The 20,835-nt window shown below is 39.9% G+C and overlaps 1 protein-coding gene and 1 non-coding gene across 3 annotated transcripts in view; both read left to right on the plus strand.

Annotated features, from left to right (window-relative positions):
- Sv2c (synaptic vesicle glycoprotein 2C) overlaps positions 1–20,835 on the plus strand; it is a 193,378-nt gene that overhangs the window by 11,167 nt on the left and 161,376 nt on the right. The gene's annotated exons all lie outside the window — the stretch shown is intronic.
- Positions 19,301–19,405, plus strand: LOC128113876 (U6 spliceosomal RNA). Its single transcript, XR_008219684.1, has one exon. It is a non-coding gene; the product is annotated as a U6 spliceosomal RNA (small nuclear RNA).

The raw sequence follows: 20,835 nt of genomic DNA on the forward strand, positions 1-20,835 counted from the left end.
CAACAAGTGCTCTTAATCCCTGAGCCATCTCTCCAGCTCCAAGCATTTTCAATTTTAATGAAGTCCAACCTGTCACTTTGCTTTTGTGGATCATGCTTCTACTGTTGTGTCTAAAAAGTTATTGCCAAACTCAAGGCCAACTAGGTTTCATCCTGTGCTGCTCTGAGAACTTTTGTAGCTTTGTGTTTATGTTTATGTCTGTGATCCATTTTGGTCAATTTTTGTTTAAAAAAAAGTCTGTATCTAGGTTTCTTTCTTTCTTTCTTTTGCAAGATGTTGTCTAATTGTCTAGTATCACTGACTAAAAGGACTATCTTGGGGACTCTCCTGCTCATTCTCTCAATCTAAGTATTCAGATCTTTTTCTGACACTCTACTGTCCTGATTATCGTAGGTTTTTATAGTAAGTCTTGAAGTCAAGTAGAAGGTACTCTCTGACTTTGCCCTTTTTACAAATTCTTTCTTTTATTTTTTGAGATTATACTATAGCTATATTAATTCTCCCTTTGCTTTATACCCTCCAACCTTCTCATACACTCCCCTGTGTTCCCGTTCAAATGCATGGCCTCTGGGCTCAGGGATCATTGCTGAAGATGGAGCAGAAAGACTGTGAGAGCTGGGGGCTCAGGGAGTTTGCTGTGAGATTGTGTCTCCTAAAAATATCAGCAGCTACATCTGTGAAGTCTCACCAACATGGCTGCCCAGACCTGAGCTGAACAAGAACAACAATAGACATGAGTTTGTTCTTTGATGCTGGATGGTGACGTTTGGCTTCCTATACGACTTTAGAACCAGTTTGTTGATGTCTACAGAATAGTTGGTGTTGTAGTGACTGGGTCACATTGACCATATGAGGTTAGAAAGAACTGATACCTGAGACTACTGAATCTTCTCATTTATGAAAAAGACTAGTAATATTTTAAACTCTATTTTCTACTTTTTGTTATTGGTATAAAAAACAGCGAAATCTCCTATTGGCCTTGTGTTCTGCAGTACTTATAAATTCATTTATTAGTTCTGATAGGTCCTCCCTCATAGATTCCTCAGTGTTTGTGTACAGTAATAATTACTTGCAGTTAGAGTTAATTGGTTTCTTTTTCAATCTGCATGATTTTCATTTCCTTTTCTCATCTTATTTTATAGTCTAGGGTCTTCAGTATAATGTTGACTAGAAATGAGAAGAGAAAATATTCTTTTGTTGCTTTTGATCTTAGGGGAGTACATTCACTATTCATATTGAATATGATATGAACCACGGGGATGTATGTGGCTTTAGTGTTATCAGAGTTGATAAGCCTCCTTTGTTTTCTAAGTTGTGGAAAATTTTTTTATTATTAATTTTTAAAATTTATTTTACATACCCACCAGTTTCCCCTCCCTCCTCTCCTCCTGTTCGCTCCCACCACCTCCTTTCTATACCCCCATTCACTCCTCAGAAAGGGTAAGACTTCCCATGGGAGTCAACAATGCATGATACATCAAGTTGAGGCAGGACTAAGAGCCTCTCCCCTGCTTCAAGGTTGAGGGAGGCATCATTTAGGGAACAGGTTCCAAAAAGCCAGCTCATGCGCCAGGGACAGATCCTGGTCCCACTGCTAGGGGCCCTACAAACAAACCAAGCTACACAGAAAATTTTTAATGAATGTGTGTATAATTTATCACTTTCAGCCTCTTTTATTGGCATACCAATATCCTTAGAGATACAAACATTTCAGTTTTTAGTTTCTTCTCACTTAGCTTTGGTGTGTGACATTTTAAAAAAGAAATCTGTCAGTGTTATCCAGATGTTTGCTTGACTTCCTGAGCAGTCATTTGCCATTACAGTTCTTTATTTGTTTGTTTTAAGACTTCCTGGTTCTTATGTTTAATTGTATCTCCTTTATTGCACTTATATTCAGGTAGATTTTTATAGAGATTCTGGAAACTTTGTTAAGTCAAGTGAAATTATCCTGAGACCTTAAAAAAATGCAAAACTTATCTAGCAACTATTCTTGTTTCGTTAGACTATGAGCCAGGTGCCCGTCGTCACACACAAGTCTTTCAAAACTGGTCCTTGCTTCTCATTGTCAACTGAATAAAATCCCGACAAATAATCAGAACATTTGTGACCAGGCAGGATGACAGATATGTCTAATTAATTTTTAAACCTGCTGAGTTTATAGAAATTAATTGCATTGCAAACAAAAATGCTGATGAAAACAAATTACTCATAGGTTAGTTTATCTTCCCATATTATTAAACACTGTATGTCTTTATAATCAAAAGATAAACACATTGTTATTTGCCGTTTGAGGGCAACTGTCTTATTTTTTCAAACTCATGGGCTTTGTTCAGTCTTTGTTACATATTTGTTTCTCTTACATTAATTTTCCAGAATATGGGAAACTTAGCCTACTTGAGTTCTCAGCATGATTTTGGTTAGGGAAGTAGTTTCATGACACAAACATTGGTAGAGTTTGCTGAAGGGCTTTTCTAATACCCAGAACTTCATAGACCTGGAATTAAGCACTGTGTGTTTATAGAGAACTGGGCAACTTCTGTTCCCTGGATTATACCTAGTGTTTCCTTTTCCTAATTACCAATCTCTCCCTTTCTAGCATGATGCATTTCAGCTTGACTTTTAATATTCTTCTTTGAACTGTGTCTGCCTTTCTTACTCTGGAAAAAGAAAGCAATCCCTTTGGATAGGACAGACACTGGTGTCCATCATACCTTCTACACAACCATTCTGCAACTCGGTCATGGAAAGCTTCAGTGATTTGCTTTCACCCATACTAATCTGTGGATTGGCAGGGGCTAGCTGTTCTGTTCTAGAATAAGCTTGTCTGGATTTTCCCCCAAGGTGAAGGCTGGGGTCTTTCATCCTTCTCATAATAATAGACACCCAGACACCCAGGTAATGATTTGGTCCCTCCCATGTGCACATAGGTCATAACCATGTGAAAGTAGGCAGAATCACATAATGCTTTGTGATGTTAACTTTGTGTGAAAACTTAACAAGGTCTTGGGATGCTAAGATATTTGGTTAAACATTATTTGGGGGTGTGTCTTTAAGATATTTCTATATTCAGTCACCATTTGAACCCACAGATTAAAAAAAGCAGACTGTACTCCCTAATGAGGAGAGCCCGTATTTAACAAATTGGGTAAAATGCTGAAGAAGAAACATTTTTATGTGTGACATAGTGTGTTCACTATGGTGAAGCCACTGATCTTCTGCCTTTGGATTGGACTTGGATTAGAATTAGAACATTCTATATCATGAGTGGTCTTGATTTCTCAGCCTCCATAGTTGTGTGAACCAGTTAATTACACTAAATCACCTTCATATTCATATCCATATCTGCTTATCTCCTATTAGTTCTGTTTCTCTGGCCAATACTTAGTTCTTGAGCATAGGATCAGAACTGGCACCTGCCACTCAGCCAGCAGTCCTATAAGACCTATAATGCACATGACAATTCTGCATAAATTATTGTGCAGCTTTTCAGTTTTCTGTCACACATCTATTCATTCAAAAAATTAGTTTCTAGTGGTTTGAGCTTAGAACTGAGACATATTTCATATATGAATGTCTTCTTGATATATAGTGTTTTCTAGAAGTGAAATTACTTTTAAACAAAAAGAAGACTACATTAGTTTTGAAAGTCCACATCGCCAATGGAGGCAGTCTTTATATATGTTAACCTGGGATGTTAAAATGCTAAGAAGAAATCCATCTTTGTTTAGTTGGCATTTGTTGAATTTGTGATCTTCTACAGTTACATACAGACGTCTCAGAACTCAATTTGTCTTAAAGGACTTTTACAGTGCAGTATTTACATATTTGAAAACAAAGTTTGGAGCCAGGCTTGGTGGCACGTCACTGCAACTCCAGTATTTTAGAGGCTGAGGCAGGATCATCTGTTTGAGGCCAGCCTGGGCTAATACATGGATGACAATACCCTGTCCCAGTGAGTCAAGGGAGGTGGGGAGGGTGGAGCAGAAGGAGAAAGGAGAAAGGAAAGGAGATTAAAAGATGTAGTTCAGTGGTAAAGCACGTTCTCAACCATGTGCAAAGCTCTGGTCTCCATTCCCCCTTCATCCAAAAAGTTATTATTATTAAAATAGTATCTCACTATTTAAACTTACATGTGTAGGTAGATTATTTTATCTATGAATATTATTCAGTAAGGCAGCATAAAACGTATTCTATTCCTATGGAATTTTGGACAGTTTTTAACTTTGTGTTTTGGTGTCATGTAGTAAGATGATGCATACAGTTGGGAATGGGGAAGGAATGGCTTTTTCCTCAGGGAGCTTTTCCACATCAGCACTGAGTCTAAATGGAGCAGATTCCCCCATGAAGAGTGTCTCCTTAGCCTCTCTCCACAGTGCTTGTGACACTGTGGTGTGGGATCTGGGCCTGCCTGGGGAAAGTGTTTGCAGAGAATGGGCAAGCCTTTGCCACGACTCTAGCTTGAGCCCCACCCTGAAATTGAAGGTGGAGGCATTAGCTTTCCAGCATGTCTCTGATTATTTCTAAGCACTTAAGGAAGAGTGGCTAAGTTTGAAGGAGAGAAAAAAAATGAAATGTTTAAGATAATAATCTATTCTGGACTCACACTTCTTACATACCCAAAGCCAGCCTTGAATTCCTGGTCCTCCTGCCTCTCCCTCCCAAGTGCTGGGATTACAGACACACACTATGACACTCAACTTTTACTTTTATGCCTATTTTAAATATAATCAAATTAGAGTCCCAGCCTATGGATACCTCCATGTTTATCCTAGATCTACCAATAACTACTAGCTACAAGAACTCGAGCACATTTTCCTCCAAACCTCAAATTTGTCATCTGTGAATTGGGGGTGGATGGGGAGGTAGAAACTTACAAACTTTCCACTGGGGAAAGGCATTGATGACTGTACTCAAGGGCTCTCTGGTAGGACCAAACATTGCCAACAGGTTTTGTCCTTTGCCCTTCCTTCTCTCTGCCTTGCTAAAAACCATTAGATTAATTTCCTACAGCTAGCCCCAAGGTCCATTCCCTTAGTTGACCACCAACTCATTCCTGAGACAAAACACCAAAGTCCAACAATCAAAGTTCATTATTTGACTAACATGTCCAATCAGGACTTACCAACTCACCCTAGCACAGACTCCCCCTTTTTCTCCTTAAAAACTCACTCCTGGAAAAAAAAAAATCCCTGCTTGCTCACTGCTCACTGTCTGCCTTTGTCCAATCCAGAGGCAGCGAGGTAGCACCTAAACCCCTGACCCCGCCCCTTAAAGCAAGAAATCCACAGAGTCTGCTTAGTGGGTAAAAGGAATTTACTAAGGAAAAAAAATCATGAAACAGAATAGGAGAATCGTTGCAGGGTTCTGGAAGGCTGAGGTACAGTCCCATGCTGGTCTGCCTCCTCAGTCAATCAGCACCTTCCAGGCTCATGAGAGAAGAGCCTGGCATACATGAGTCTCAGATTTCAAGGGTAGCCCCAAGGTCACACCCCAGGGGTAGGTACTTCAGGATTATAGATAGAACAATGTTGTCTAAATAAGAAAGTTCTAACCTAATACAAGACTATCTACAATAGGAACAATTATTACGTACTGTTGTCCAGGAGAGGGGAAAGATAGTAACATAAACAAAACAGAAATACAACCAACAAGAACGACATCAAGCAAGAAACACACACTAAGTGTTCAGAAATGTCCAGACCATAGGTAAATGGCATGTTACAGAGATTACTCCAATAGCTGTCCTATCCTAAAGATTCTAACTTTAGTATCTAAAAGGTTCTTAGCTAAGATATGAGAGGATTATAACTGTAACTATCTAGTCTTCAACCCCGTCAAAGACCAGAGAAGGAAAATAATATTACCTGAGAAAACAGGAAGTGAGAGCAAGCAATTTCTGAAAAATTGTGAAAATAGACAGAGACAGCTGGCAGCCTGGACAGTCACCTCAAGTTTCTCAGCACTGTTGGGGCATCCATTTCTTGATACAGGCCTAGAAAAACTGACAGACCATTTTCAGAAGCAGGAATTTTGAAAGACCATCTTACCCTGTCTTGGCAAGGTTCAGTAGTCACTTTTCCTTGTGTCCTGCTTGTCCGGAAAGGACAGCATGCATACTGTCAGCAGCCAAGGCAAGGGCAGCTCTTTGCCCTGCAGGCCATTTTGTGCCAAGAAGAAAACAAACTTCCAGAGGAAAACAAACTTCCATACGGAGTGCCTTAGAAGTCCAACATTCTCTTGGGAGTAGATCGGTACTGCCAGGAGCAATCATGTCTCACGTCAACATAATTCTAAGTTATCAAAACACTTAAATGCCATATTCTCTAGGTCTTTGAAGTGTTTGAAGATTATCTATCCATCTGACATATGTTTCTGTAAATCTGGAAAACCTAGCTAACATAACTGTAGATATGACAAGCATGGGTGACTATTAATCTATAAGTCTTATCTACCTAAATAACCTAAAGACTAAGGCTTCATATGTCAAGTCTATAAACAGATGTACAGTAGAAGGACAATGACCTCAAAATTATGACAATATATAAAATATCCTAAACAAAGGTAGAACATAGAGACAGTATGACAAACATAATTTTACATTTGTATCAATATACAAAATATTTCAAATAGGAGTAGGAACATATGTACAATATAACAATTACAGTTTTGAATTTGTATCAATATACAAATTATTGCCCCTTCCAGGTAATAAATCTCCTTTGTGTTGAGAATTTTGTGTCTGGGTGTGTTCTATATAATTCCGAGGAGCTGCCAACCCCTTACATGCACTTTACTTTGAAATGCATAAAAAATAAGATAGACTAATAAATGAAAAAAAGAGATTTATTATACATAATAAAATTTTTATTATACATAAAAAAAGATGGCTGCTGAGACACTTGATGGAGTCCGGTGGCTTCTTCCTAACATGGTCTTTTATATTCTCCTGTTCTTAGAGATAATTGTCCATCAGTGTTTCCCATGGGATTCCCTGCCTAGGTTTTCTGGGAATGGTGGGGGGTGGGGAGGAAGGATTCTGAATTGATTCCAGAAGAGACTCTTGTGCAGTGGTTCTCAACCTTTCTAACACTGCGACCCCTTAATATAGTTAGTTCCTCATGTTGTGGTGATCCCCAACCATAAAATTACTTTTCTTGCTACTTCATAACTGTAGTTTTGCTACTGTTATGAATAGTAATGTAAATACCTGAGATGACCCCTGTGAAAGGGTCAGTAGACCCTTAAAGTGGCCATAACTCGCAGGTTGAGAACCGTTGCTCTAAGGATGAAAGCTTAGTTAACTACCGTGATCCAGGACTTTGAGGATATGATTGTTTTTCTATCAACTGAAACTGATTTATGGATAATTCAGAAGCCTTTGAGAGAATAGTGTGGGACTGAGCAGCTGATGCCTTCCCGTGGGCCTTTTTATCTACATGTGGAGGGTTGATAAGAACTGTCCAGTCTTTATCTATGAACGCAGGCAGTGTTACTGCTGGGGCAGAGTCCTCCTATTTTATTGATAAATTCATTACAGCTAATTGTGTTCCTAAACATTCATTATTGTGAATCATAAGACATAATGATGGTGCAGCCTTTGGGGTATGGATGTCTGTGCAGAAGAAGCTTAGCTTGTATTCAGAGACCATAACTGAAAAAACTAAATCAAACAAACAAACGAAGCCATATAAAGGTTAGTATCAGCTTCCCAGCAGGCCCAGGGAGGAAAGCTTATGATTCATATAATTAAATGTGAGACTCGGCTATCTAAGCCAAGATTAAAGGAATGGTTTACAATGGGTAAGTAATTTATTTGATCCTAATTTTTGGTTGGGGAGACATTCTGTACCTTCCTGTTATTACCATATACATTATACATTATTATCTTATTATTACTTCATTGATTGGTTGATCATTGTGTCCGACATTTGGTGTAACATAAAATCTGTTTAATGCAACTCCCAAATAAGATGGAAAATCACAGTTCATATCATACCTCATCTGATGCATTAGAAAAAAATAAGTTACTACATGATTTTGAAATTAGATATCATGAAGTTTATCAATCTAAGCATAAAATTATCTATGTCTAAAATTAAAGTTTGTTGGCATGCCTGAGTTACTGAGAATCTTGGAGATGTTTTTGAGTTATTTCCACTGTGTTTGTAGCTTACTGTAAAAGTGTGTGTGTGTGTGTGTGTGTGTGTGTGTGTGTGTGTGTGTGTGTGTGTGTGTGGTCTTTATTTTTTCTTGCCATTTGTTGATGAGTTATAACATCCTCACTCAGAAAGCCATAACATAGCTAACTGCCTTTTCCAGGGTCTCATGGTCACACTGCTTGCCTGCTTGGAAGGCTGGCTTCCTGCATTCACAGGAGAACTAACCACTGATTTTCAAATCTGGCTGACATATGACAACACAAAAGTCTCTTTATAACATTTTTCCCTGTCTCTTTGACTGACAGCATTGGGAATCGAGATGTCTGCCTCTTGAAGTGTCAGTGTCTCAGGCCAACCATTATGCTGATGTTTGACCCACAGGCCATTGGGGCTCATCATCCTGGCAGCTCAGCTTCCCCTCCAGTGATGTGAGAGGGATTTGTATCAGTTTCTAGCTGTTTGTGTTTGCCTTTTTTTATCCCAAACAAAACTTCTCATAGTGCCCCACAACATATGTGTACTCCTTAGGCAGACCGATTTCTTATGCCTGAGAAGCAATGAAATTGGGAGTTAGTGATCCATGTAGATTCCAGTGCTTATTTGAATTTTTAAATGTGCCCAAAGTCTCTAATGCACAACCTTGCCAGAAAATTGTCTAGGATATTTCATTTGGGAAATGCCCGGTGAACATTTATAATGTCACTTAACTGTAAAATTAGCAAATGTTTACCATCTCTTTCAAATATTGGGATAGCTATGAAAAGAGGAGCTTTAGATAGCTCTTGGCATTTAATTTTTAATCCTGGTTCATGTAAAGCTTCCTTGAGTCCACTGGAGATCAAGATTAGCTATTTATTCACTTATTAGCTCATATGCCACAGCTCTGCTAAGTGAAATAAATGTAGCTTCCCAGTATATAATGAACACTAGCATCAAACCTACAGTTAGTTCACTAGTTGTTGCCTTGGGAGGGCATTTGTTCTGGTGGGGTAATGAGAGGTCTGGAATTTAAGTGGAGATGGGAAGACAGTTACATGATTCAACAACTGTCTTGAAGTATTTGAAGAGTAAATACATAAAAAATCATGGCCATCTTTTTTTCTCTTCTTAACAAAATAGGATGAAATAGGTTTGAGTAGATAATTGAAATATTCTTTTAAAAATGTAAGAGACAGCCGGGCGGTGGTGGTGGTGCACGCCTTTAATCCCAGCACTCGGGAGGCAGAGGCAGGCAGATCTCTGTGAGTTCGAGGCCAGCCTGGGCTACCAAGTGAGTTCCAGGAGAGGCGCAAAGCTACACAGAGAAACCCTGTCTCGAAAAACCAAAAAAAAAAAAAAAATGTAAGAGACATTTCAACAAATTTTAAGCTGGGTGCAATGGCACATGCCTGTAATCTTAGCGCTTGGGAAGCAGAAGCAGGAGGATTAGGAGGTTGGTATCAGCCTGGTCACCATGGAAAATCTAGCCCTGCCTGAGGCACTTCTGTTTTAAAGAAGGAGGAAGGTAGGGAAGCCAGTCAACAGCCTCAGTCAACAAGCTAGCTATCTCCTTTATGCAAGGCTAGCCCATCGTTAGGAAAGTGAGATGGGTATAGTGCAGCCTGTGGTCACAAGAAGCATATGGGCCATGATGAGGTGCTCAAATTGGGCATTCATCCACAGTATAATTCAGAGTGAGTCAGTACAAGTCATCCACAATTCCTTGGTGATTTGAAGGCTGCCATCGAACACTTACATAAGGCAACATTTCTCAGCCTCAATTCTGCTGACATTTGGGACCAGGTAATTCTTTGAAAGGACTGTTCTGTGCATTGTTGGATGGGTAAGAATGTCTGTAGCATGAATCTTAAAAGTTCTTATTAATAAAACAAACTCAGAGCCAAGTATTGGGGTGAACACTTGAAGATCAGAGAACCAGAACAAGCCACAGCTAACCTCACCCAGCCAATTTCTCAGTGGTCTTGTTTCCTCAGACTGGAAGCTTCTGTGTCCTCATCCCAATGGCTCTCAGCTGAACTACTGCTCGAAAGCCTGAAGCTTAACTAGTCACATGCTTAACCAGCCAAATGCTTCTAGTTTCTGGTCTCCATGCCTTATATATCTTTCTGCTTTCTGCTACCACTCCCTGGAATTAAAGGCTCGCTTTCTGGGATTAAAGGAGTGAGTCACCATGCTTGGCTGTATCCTTGAACACATGGATTTCTGCCTCTGGAATGCTAGGATTAAAGGCATGTGCTACCACTGACTGTCCTCTATGTTTAATATTGTGGCTTTTCTGTTCTCTGACCCCAGATAAGTTTATTAGGATACACAGTATTTTGGGGAACACAATACCACCACAAATGTCCCTAACTCCTACCCACGAGATGTATATCCCTCTTCCACTCGTTACAACAAAAATGTGAACAAACACTGCCACCTTTGAATTTGTGAACTCCCCTTTTGCTTAGGCTAGTGTTGATGGGTACCTGATGTCTGCCAAGCTATATTCCCCTTATTAGCTTCCCTTCTTTGCTTACCAGGGACCATCACTGGACATACTTGGCATCACAGTCTGTAGGTGGGCAGGTTCTCTCCCCCTTCTGAGATTCCTCAGATCATACATCCTCGGGTGGCTGGTGCTCAGGCTCATTAGTGTCTCCCAATGTTTTGGTCATGTATGAAGCAGCCATAGCACTGAGATCTGAAAGATGGAGGGCCCATCTTCATACTTTGAAGATCTAAGTATTAATTGGAGGAATTCACCTCACAGTGTGTGAAAGGCAGATATGTGGCTCAAGAGGTTGACCTACCCATATGTGGTCTTATCCCAAGGGCCCTTGTTCACCAGGGCCACCGGGCTCACCTTTGGAGGAGGTTTTGCTTCCTTCTACCTGCTGGAGCACAAGTCTCAGGCTCGAGACTATCAAACTCCCATGTTATTCTCAGTTGACACCAGCTCTCAGCCTCCAGGTGCAAGGCAGCCTGCACTTTCCAACTTGGCCCTGTCACTCTCTACAAGTGCCAGGGTCTTCTCTCATCCTGGGACTTTTGCATGTGAAAATTAAGCTCCCTGAACTGTGGTTGTTCTCAGCCTCCTAAGGTAGCTCAGTTTTAAACAGTTAGAAAGGTCTCCTGTCGAGATGGCGCCCGGCCACAGCCCAGGGTCACATGAACTGGTATATTCCTCTTGGTTGCTGACCTGATCTTCAGAGAAATCACTATCTCAGGCAAACCTGAGACTGTATTCAAGGCCCGTGAGGGCTGTGGTCTTATCCCAAGGGCCCTTGTTCACCAGGGCCACCGGGCTCACCTTTGGAGGAGGTTTTGCTTCCTTCTACCTGCCGGAGCACAATCCCAGGAGCTATATCCATCTTGGCTGTTCTGTTGATATTTCACTCATCTTTTCCTCAGCACTTTTTTTTTGTATTGAAACAAAATTTTAATAAATTTTTTTTTAATTCCTCACCAGTACATATGAGCTTATCTCATTCTTTTGTTTCAGAGATAGGTTTTATTATTTCTTTTATTTTTGAGTCATAATGTAATTATATATAATATATATTAAAATATAGTGTGTATCATGTATGTATATACTAACTACAACCTGCTCAGCCTGTCTAATGTTGCTTGTACATATGTTTCCAGGGCTGACCAAAGAAAGTCATTCTAGCAGGGCCTCCACGGAGTTCTGAAGCTTTTTCTCTGTCTTGAGTGGAGTCTGTTTGTCCTTGGACACACTCTTCTCCTCGGCCCAATCACATGTCTGTAGATTCTGTCCCACCATTTTACTTGGAGCCTCTGCTAAGATTAGTTATAAAACTCATTATAGTTAACGTAAACATGTTAAATCAAAATGCATTTATTTTTATTAGAAATAACATCCTTAGGTGATAAAAAAAAAAGAGGTATAATAGATTGCCTATCCCCTGTGGACATGTGAAATAATCCTTCTTTGTAATTTGCGTATTGTAGAGAGATTTTTCCGTAGAGCCACTAGGGCATTTGGAGAGTTTCTTTGTCAATACTGTAGGGCTTAAAAGAAAGGAAAGGAAAGGGATGTGACATGCTGGCTGTGCTGCTGGGCACTTGCTATTCCATTTTCTCAGAGCCTCAGGCAGGCCTCCATCCCCTCTCACTTGAATTAATACAAGTTTCTAGGCTAATACATCTGGTTAGTGTCTTTAATCCATTTCCTCACCTGAGTTATCTTGTGAAATATAAAATGCCACGTCTCTTTTGCTAAAGATCATTAATGGCCCCCATCTTCATGAGAAACTATGCTGGACTTCCCAGGTTCTGCTGGTACCATGCCCTTCTTGGGTCTTTCTTGCATTCCTGAATAAGGTCCCTTATAGCAGCTTGTGCCATGCTCTTCTTGGGTCCTTCTTGCCTTCCTGAATAAGGTCCTGCTTGCCCTTATAGCAGTTCACTTAGCTAATCCCCATTATCTTTCCTGACCAACTAAAAGGAAATTTCCCTTTCTTCCCGGGTCTGACTCAAATGCCTTCCAATGCATAACTGAGGCACTGTGTCCTCAACCTATTTACGAACGTCAATTTTTTTGCGGGGGTTCTTGAAGGTCCCCCTGTAGACACAGGAGACTATGCTGAGCCTGGCACAAGGGGTGCATATCACAGAAGTGAAGAGACGGAATCCACTGCTGACATGAGACCACAGTGCTTCAACTAGCTGGTGTGTGTCTGCTTGTTTGAAATCAGGCTCTGTCTGTAAGCCAAAGGGCTCTCTGTGTTCTGTGCTGCTCTGTCAGCACTGTAGACAGTAATTTGGCTTAGAGAGTTTGCTTGTAAGCTTACTGAGAGATGTTCAATAAATATTCTTTATTAACCAAACAGGAGACATGACCTTGACTTTATTTATGAGGTCTTCACTGGTGTGTGTCTGTGATCCTCATTGGCTTAGGGTTGTGAAGGCTTCAGTTATCCTCTGCTCATAGCCAGCAGAAGCCTTAACATTTGGAAGAGCTAGAATTCTTCCCATTAGTTTGGTTCATTAATATTCTATTAGACATTTACACGAATGCTTTTTGTTATAGCACCTGGTTTGCCTCACTGCTCCATTACCCGTTCTGTTATAATGTTGAAATCTGCAAAACCATACAGGGATGTCTGAAAAGGTAATGGCGTGTGTAATGATGCATAATTAATACTGCTAAAATATTCAGCATGTAGTGTAATAGATTTCCAAAATGACAGTGCCTTTGATCCATTATTTAATGTTCTTCATTTAGTCCTTGTGCCTTTTTCTAGCCACTGACTTGAAAGATGGACAAAGGAAAAAGGAATCTTGTTTTATTATTCATCTGCATCTGAGTTTATTCCCAGCTTCACAACTCTAGGACATGGCATTTTTCCTGAGCATACAGAAATTTAAAGAATAACTTTGAAATAATGTTTTGAGTAGTGGACTGGTGATATTCTCTAAAATATCAGTGATTCTTAACTATGTCTTAATTGGGTGAATAAATATTGTTGCAAAGAAATCTAAATTCTTTTTGTTCTGGTCTTGTTTAATCTCTGGATGCTGGCAGCATCATTACGTCAGGACAACATACATGGGTTTGCATTTCAGCCTATGGCATATAAGGCGACCCGTGGCTGCTATTAATATGCTAACTACTTATACAGGATTAGAGTAATAGGTTAGCTATAATAATGAATATATGTTGAGTGCTCACTTAATCCTCGTGATTCTTTGTGAAATGTGCGACTAAAATTTTAATGTATATTCTACTAAACACTTGGGAATAAAGTAATATCTATTTTGTGGAAGCTTTTCTAGGAATAACAGAGGAGGACTGTTCCCTGCTCATTCATGAGACCAATATTATTCTGACTTAGCACAAAACAAACACATTACAAGAAAGCAGTGCTCCAGACCCAAATCCCTTTTTGCATAGACACACATTTCCTCAAACTTGTTTTGCCATTTGAGGCAGGATCTCACTGTATGTCTTGAATTTGCTATGTAAACTAAACCTGGCCTTGAACTCTCAATGTCTCTTGCCTCTGCCTTCTGGGAACTTGGATTACAGGCATGGGGCATCACACCTAGCCAGTATTAGCAAATTGCATATTGAAATTTATGAGAAAGATTGGAGAGATAAACCAGTAAGTAAAGTCCCCACTACACGGCATAAGAACCTGAGTTTGGCAACCTAGAACCCATGAAAAAGCAGAATGTGATGGCATGAATTTGTTATCTCAGTACTAGTGAGGCAGATGCAGGTGGATCACTGGAGTTAATTGGCTAACTAGTCTTGCCCATCAGTGGTCTTTAGTTTCAGAGTGAGATCCTGTCTGAAAAATTAGAGTAGAGAGGAACTGAGAAAGACATTCAACACTGACCTTTGGCCTCTGCATACACATGCATGAACATTTGTGTATGTACACTACACACATATATACACAAAATAATAACAACAAAATAAATTAAGAAAGATAACCCATCATGTCCATATTTATTTGGTTGATTGGGCTGGAGAGATGACTCAGTGGTTAAGAACACTCACTGTTTTTGCAGAAGACCTGAGTTCCACTCCCAGCACCAATATGGTGGCTCACAACTGTCTGTAACTCCAGTTCCAAGAGACACAACGCCTTCTTCTGACTTTCGTAGACATCAGGCACACACATAGTATGCATATGTGCATGCGGGCAAAACACTCAAGTGAATTAAAAAAAGAATCTTGCCAGGTGTTGAGATGCACTCCTTTAATCTCAGCACTTGGGAGGCAGAAGCAGATTGATCTCTGTGAGTTCAAGGCCAGCCTGGTCTACAGAGTGAGTTCCAGGACAGCTAGGGCTACATAGAGAGACCCTGACTAAAAAAGAAAATCTTTAAAAATATTTTTAATTGCAATTACTTACTTAAATAAGTAAAGAACTTACTTGTATATGTGTGTGTTTGCCACAGCACACATGTGAAAGTCAGAGGACAATTTGTAGCAGTTTGTTCTCTTCTCTGCCATGTGGATCTCAGAGATCAAACTCAGGATGACGGGCTTTACCTGCTAGGCTGTTGTCAGTAATTTTAAAGAATTTTAAAATTATTTTTCTTTTTTGAATTTCAAATTAGATCCTATGTTATAACACTGCAATGACTGTTTAGAAGTATCACCAAACTGCAATGATTATTTTATACACACACACACACCACCACCACCACCACCACCACCAATGGACCAGAAATCCTTTAACTGTTTGTTTTTAGATATTTCAAGTTTTTATCAAAGTTTTGGCTTTCTATTTTGATATTTACCGGCAACTAACATTATTCAAAATAAGATAAATAATGCACATAGTTGATGCTTCCCTTGGTTTTGCTTGAGCAGATACACATCCAGTGGAATGCCCATTAGATTAATTTTCTGCTGCAAATGTGTTCAGCAAAATATAGAAGCTCCTCTGGGGGTGTTTCAGGCTCTGGGGGATGAAGCATAAATGTAAAAATGAAATTTCTGGTCTCACTGAAACTCAGCCCAGAGCAGTCAAGACTCATGGCAGAGCTTGCTTAGACTGATCAGCTCTTCTGCGTTGATTCATTGAGTGTCGTTCTCCATGTTGCTTCCTCTTTTAGGAGTTTTACAATTCTGCCTTACTGTTTATTTTGGATGCACATAACTAATTCTAAGAAGTAAGAGAAAGTCACAAATTTCAAATAATAACTAACAGTGAGGGACAATTTAGGCATTTTTCTTTTCAGTTTGACTTTCGGGATTTTAGCTTCCCATTAGCTTAGGAATGTGTTGTTGCTTTCCCATGAAAAATGAAGATGCTTTTAAAGATCACAACATAGCAATTTAGGTATTATCCTCAGCTAATTTACATAATTAAGATTCACAGGCGTACCTAATAACAAATGCCGTTATTGCAGTCTTTCTGTTTAGACTCTGTGTTCTGTGATTTTTAATATTCAAAGCATCAGCTTGCTTTATAAATTTCAATTTAAAAGCAAACAGAAAACTCAGTGAGGTCTCACACGTGTGTCTACATCTCTAAAATATGCATTGACTTTATTCCAGATTTATTGATTTTCTTTTTACTGTTTTCATTTCTTCTTCTTTTATCTCCAGAGAACCCAGTCTAAAGATTAACCACCCGTTTTTACTAATTCGTGGGCATCTTACTGGAATACAGTTATATTCATTTCCAAGGCTGCTTTAACTCACTTGCAGCTATCATATTAAAAGTCTGCAGAGGGGCAATAGGGTAAATACTATCTGCAGACAGCAGTGTGGGCATCGTAGATGGTTGCAAATTTGTGATGACCATCTACTATTTTGAGGTCTGTCAGTACGGGCTAAGGAGCTGGCCAGAGTGCTGAAATGTGCGGCCAGCTTGACTTACGAACAAACAGGACAGCATTTCCTCAGGGTGTTTATTTGGTTGTGGAACTGAAGCTAAATCCAGGGGATACTTCTCAGTACCCATCTTTCTTCTCCAGGCAGCAACTGGGCTAATTATTAAGAAATTGTCTCTAGGCTCCAAATCTACCTTTGTGTATTCTGTTTGTCACGCTGGAAATGGTGGTCACAGCCTGGATTCCTGAGATAGCTCTATGTCATGCTTGGCCAAGAGGAGATAGAGAGTCTGGATGAGGAAGAAGGGCTTCCCTTTATCATTTGCTCCCCATGGACTTCTGCTCTGTGGAGGTTCTTGGGAGTGGCATGCCTTAGAAAATCTCTAATCGCAATGGTGGCATACTTTTGCTTCAGCACAAAATTTCAGTTTCCACTTTCCAAGATGGTTGAGAAACTACTTGTGCGCATTGAACAGTGTCCCCCCATAAAATCCATGTCCTCTCAGGACCCCAGAATATGGCTTTATTTGGAAATTGGGTCTATGCAGAGAAAATAGTGAGGATGTGGCTATACTGGGGGCAGGGTAGGCCTTAAATGCAGTGACTCATGTCCTTACAAGAAGACTACGTAAAAGAGAGACAGAGATTGGAGAAAAAGATCATTATCCATGAAATGCCAAAGATCACAAGCAGCCACGAGTAATCAGGGAGGTATGGAAGAGATTTCTCCATCAGGGCTTCCAGGAGGGCATGGCCTGCTGACACCTTAACTTCTGATTCCAGCTATTCAAGGATAAGTTTGTGTTATTTTTAAGCCATGACATTTGTGGTAATTTGTACTTTGAAAATGAAAATGCAGCCTTGTATAGGCCCACCACAGTCTCAAGCAGATAGCTAGCATCCTCATGTTAGAGCAGGGATCTAAAATTCCTCTCAGTATCTCTTCTTGTTCCATCAGAGCAGTCATGAGCAACTGCTTTTTGAAAGTCTGATTTTCAGATCTGTGGGCCCTTCCTCTACACTTAGTTAAGAACTAAAATCCCTCACCTTTGTTCACCCACTTCCCCATCCTGAAATCAGGAGGTGATACAATTATTTTTCTGGCAGCTGCCACCTTCATGATACCTTAGATCTCGCTTTTCATCTTCTCTTTAGTGGTTAACTTGATCATTATTTATGTTAAATTTTCTCCTTTCCGTCTCTTGTTTAGAACCTGACAATTGGATAGCTCTTTGTTAGGTCTTCATATCAACTCCTAATGATGTCACACTCTTTGTCTTACCCCTTCTCATTTGACATTGGTGGCATATCCTCTTCCCCCTGGCTTCATAGCCTTCACAAGCAGGCTGCAATCCTCTTTTCTCCTCTAGTCTCCTTACTCCCATGGTGTTCTCTTTTCTTCTGGTGATTTCATTCCTTGTTTTGTCTTTAAAATCCAGTCATATGCATAAGCTCCCAAGTACTTACCTATGGCCCAGACTCCTGTCTGCTGGTTTTCATCTTGGTACCCATTTCTCTCTTGGCTATCTGATAGATATAAAAGCCAAACTCCCTTCTCTATACCTCACACCAGTTCCTGTTGCTTCTTTACCCTTCCTCAACTCTGTGGATGGAAAATACACACTCCACTTTCTCACTTTCTTCTCAGCCTACCTCAGGAAGTCCTTGTGCCTTTAGCTTCAAATTAGAACTGAAATCTGACCACTTCTCACCGTGTCTACTGCTGTCCCCCACCCCAACAATTGTCTAAAAGCTTGACGTACCAAAGCCACTCATCTTCGGCATCTCTGTTCCTGTCCTTGTCCTTCAAAGATCCAGTGATGTAGTTGGAGCAGTGCCTAGAATGAAGTCACATTACATCTCTCCTCTGCTCAGGACTCTGTAAAAGCCAAGTCCTTACCTGAATCACTGCCTTTGTGAGTTCACCCTCTGCTATCCCTTTTGTTACTCCATGCCAGCCTCACTATTGGAACCCTCCTGTTCCTCTGATGCCCCACGTGTACTCCTCACTTAGGGATTCTGCTCTCTCCTTTCTGCTTCAGACATTCTTGCTCCATATATCATTTCAAGTGACTCTCGTCTCCTATAATTTTCATCTCAACAAGCCCTAATTGAATTATCTGATTATAGCTACAGCCTGATCTCTCCCTCAGTCTCCTTGCTTTATTCTATTTTTTCATAGTATAGATATAAACTATATACTTTGTTTTCATGTACCTATTGTCTTTCCTTCTACTGTTAGCATGTAAACTCCATGAAGCAGGGATCTCGATCATTGTACCTGAAGTGTACATGACACAAAGCAGAAATCTATGAGAACACACCCAACACCGAAAGAATGAAGATGCTCAGAGATTAACAAGAGCTCAAGAGATACTCTGTGCCCTTGAACTAACGCAGGCTCCCCCAAATGAAGTCATAAGGGGGTTAAATGCTAACAGAAGAGACTAAATAGTTTAATGGAAAAATAAAAAACTCTAATACTTAACTTCTTTTTTAAAAAATTGGTGAGCATTTCAGAAATGAAATAACTAACAGGTTTGAAAGCTTCTTCAAGAATAAAATGGGGCTGCAAAATGTGAGAATTAGGCTTTTGCTTAATTCTGGCATTGGACAATGGTACAATCTTGTTTCCCTTGTAAATCTAAGTGTTTAATATAGTTACTTCTGTGAGTATAATGCTAACCTTTAGGCCACTAAATACAGTTTAGGAAACATCAGTGGGCTGACCCAGAGTCAGATTTTACAAAATCACAATCTAAATATAACAAGTAAATAATAGTTCTCAAATGACATGTTCATTCAGCAATGTGTTGAGTGGGGAAGAACTGATTCCATATGTGCTGTCTGGAAGCACATGTACTGTGCCTGGAATAACACAGAGAAGATTAACATGGTTCCCACTCAAGGGTGACATCAAAATTAGAGAAGCATCCCATATTTTAAAATAATTATAATTAAATAAGAAAAAAAGAATTGAGGACTGATTGGATAAGATGTATGAAGAGTACTTAAGGAGCCCTTTAACTTTTCTTGCAGAATTTATTTTCATAGTGCTCCGTTAAGATTGGTCACATTTAAATTCTTTATTCTTTTTTGTATAAAGTGTCTCATTGTGAATTCTGGCTGGCCTAGGACTCACCATGTAGAACAGACTGGCCTCAAACTTGCAGCAATCCTTCTGTCTCTGCCTCCTGAATGTTGGCATTATACCCATGTGAACTACCCATAGCTAAAATATTTTGTTTTTGAAGTCAGTAAAACATTTACAGATCCTTTTAAACTTTACAGAAAATCAAAGTATGTAAAAGTCACACCTGAAGAAAAGGTCATCCACACTTAGTTTATGCAACAAAGTAGGAAAATGTTAGAGCTATTTGTTTTTCATATGTTTTTACAAGTGTTTGGCTCTACAGAGCGCAGGAAACCTTTCTGGGGTGGGCTCTGGCCCTCTTGATTGACAGAGTCAGCAAATGATCATAAGATGAGAAAGCAACATTAGGATATTTTAAAGCAGGGTTTTTGAAATGCTTAGTTTTTTGAAATAATGACAAAGTCATATGATGAAAGTAATGCACTTTACAGTTACAGAAATGAAATGGGGATGGTGTCTTCCTCGTAAGAATAAAAGAAGAAGTGAGGCAGTGGCCAGAATATGGGAATAGAGAGATGGGGGATGGAGACAAGGCCAGATTAGACATGAGCGACATGTGCAAAAGTTGGTCTCAAGAAGTGCGTTTTAGTGTCTATGTTTATGAAACGTTTCTGGGCACAGGGGCTTTTCACATTCTGTTCCTCTCCATATTTGTGCTAGATGGTTTTACACCAACTTGACACAGGCTGGAGTCATCTGAGAAGGGGAACCTCCACTAAGGAAATGCCTCCATAAAATCGGGTTGTAAGCAAGTCTGTAAGGCATTTTCTTAATCAGTGACTGATGGGGGAAGGCCTAGCTCATGGTGGGTGATGTCATCCCTGGGCTGGTGATCCTGGGTGCTAAAATAAAGCAGGCTGAGCAAGCTATGGAGAACAAGCTAGTAAGCAGCTCCCCTCTATGGCCTCTGCATCAGCTCCTGCCTCGAGGTTCCTGCCTGCTTGAGTTCCTGTCCTGACTTTGATGATGAACAATGGTATGGAAGTATAGTCCAAATAAACCCTTTCCTCCCCAACTTACTTTTGGTCATGGTGTTACATCATAGCAAGAGAAGCCCTGAGTAGGACAATATCCTCTTCTGCAGAGTGAAATATTCATATTCTGTACAGACTAATTCAGTTTTCCTTGGGTTTCCTTGTTAGCATTTAACCCTTCATGGTAAGAAAGACTGTATTTTCTAGCTGAAGACTCACTATGCTTTGCTATTTGACCTAGGGGTCC

The sequence above is a fragment of the Peromyscus californicus genome, unplaced genomic scaffold, assembly GCF_007827085.1.
Source record: "Peromyscus californicus insignis strain IS unplaced genomic scaffold, ASM782708v3 Scaffold_18__1_contigs__length_77618521, whole genome shotgun sequence".
In the NCBI taxonomy this organism is placed as follows: Eukaryota; Metazoa; Chordata; class Mammalia; order Rodentia; family Cricetidae; genus Peromyscus; species Peromyscus californicus.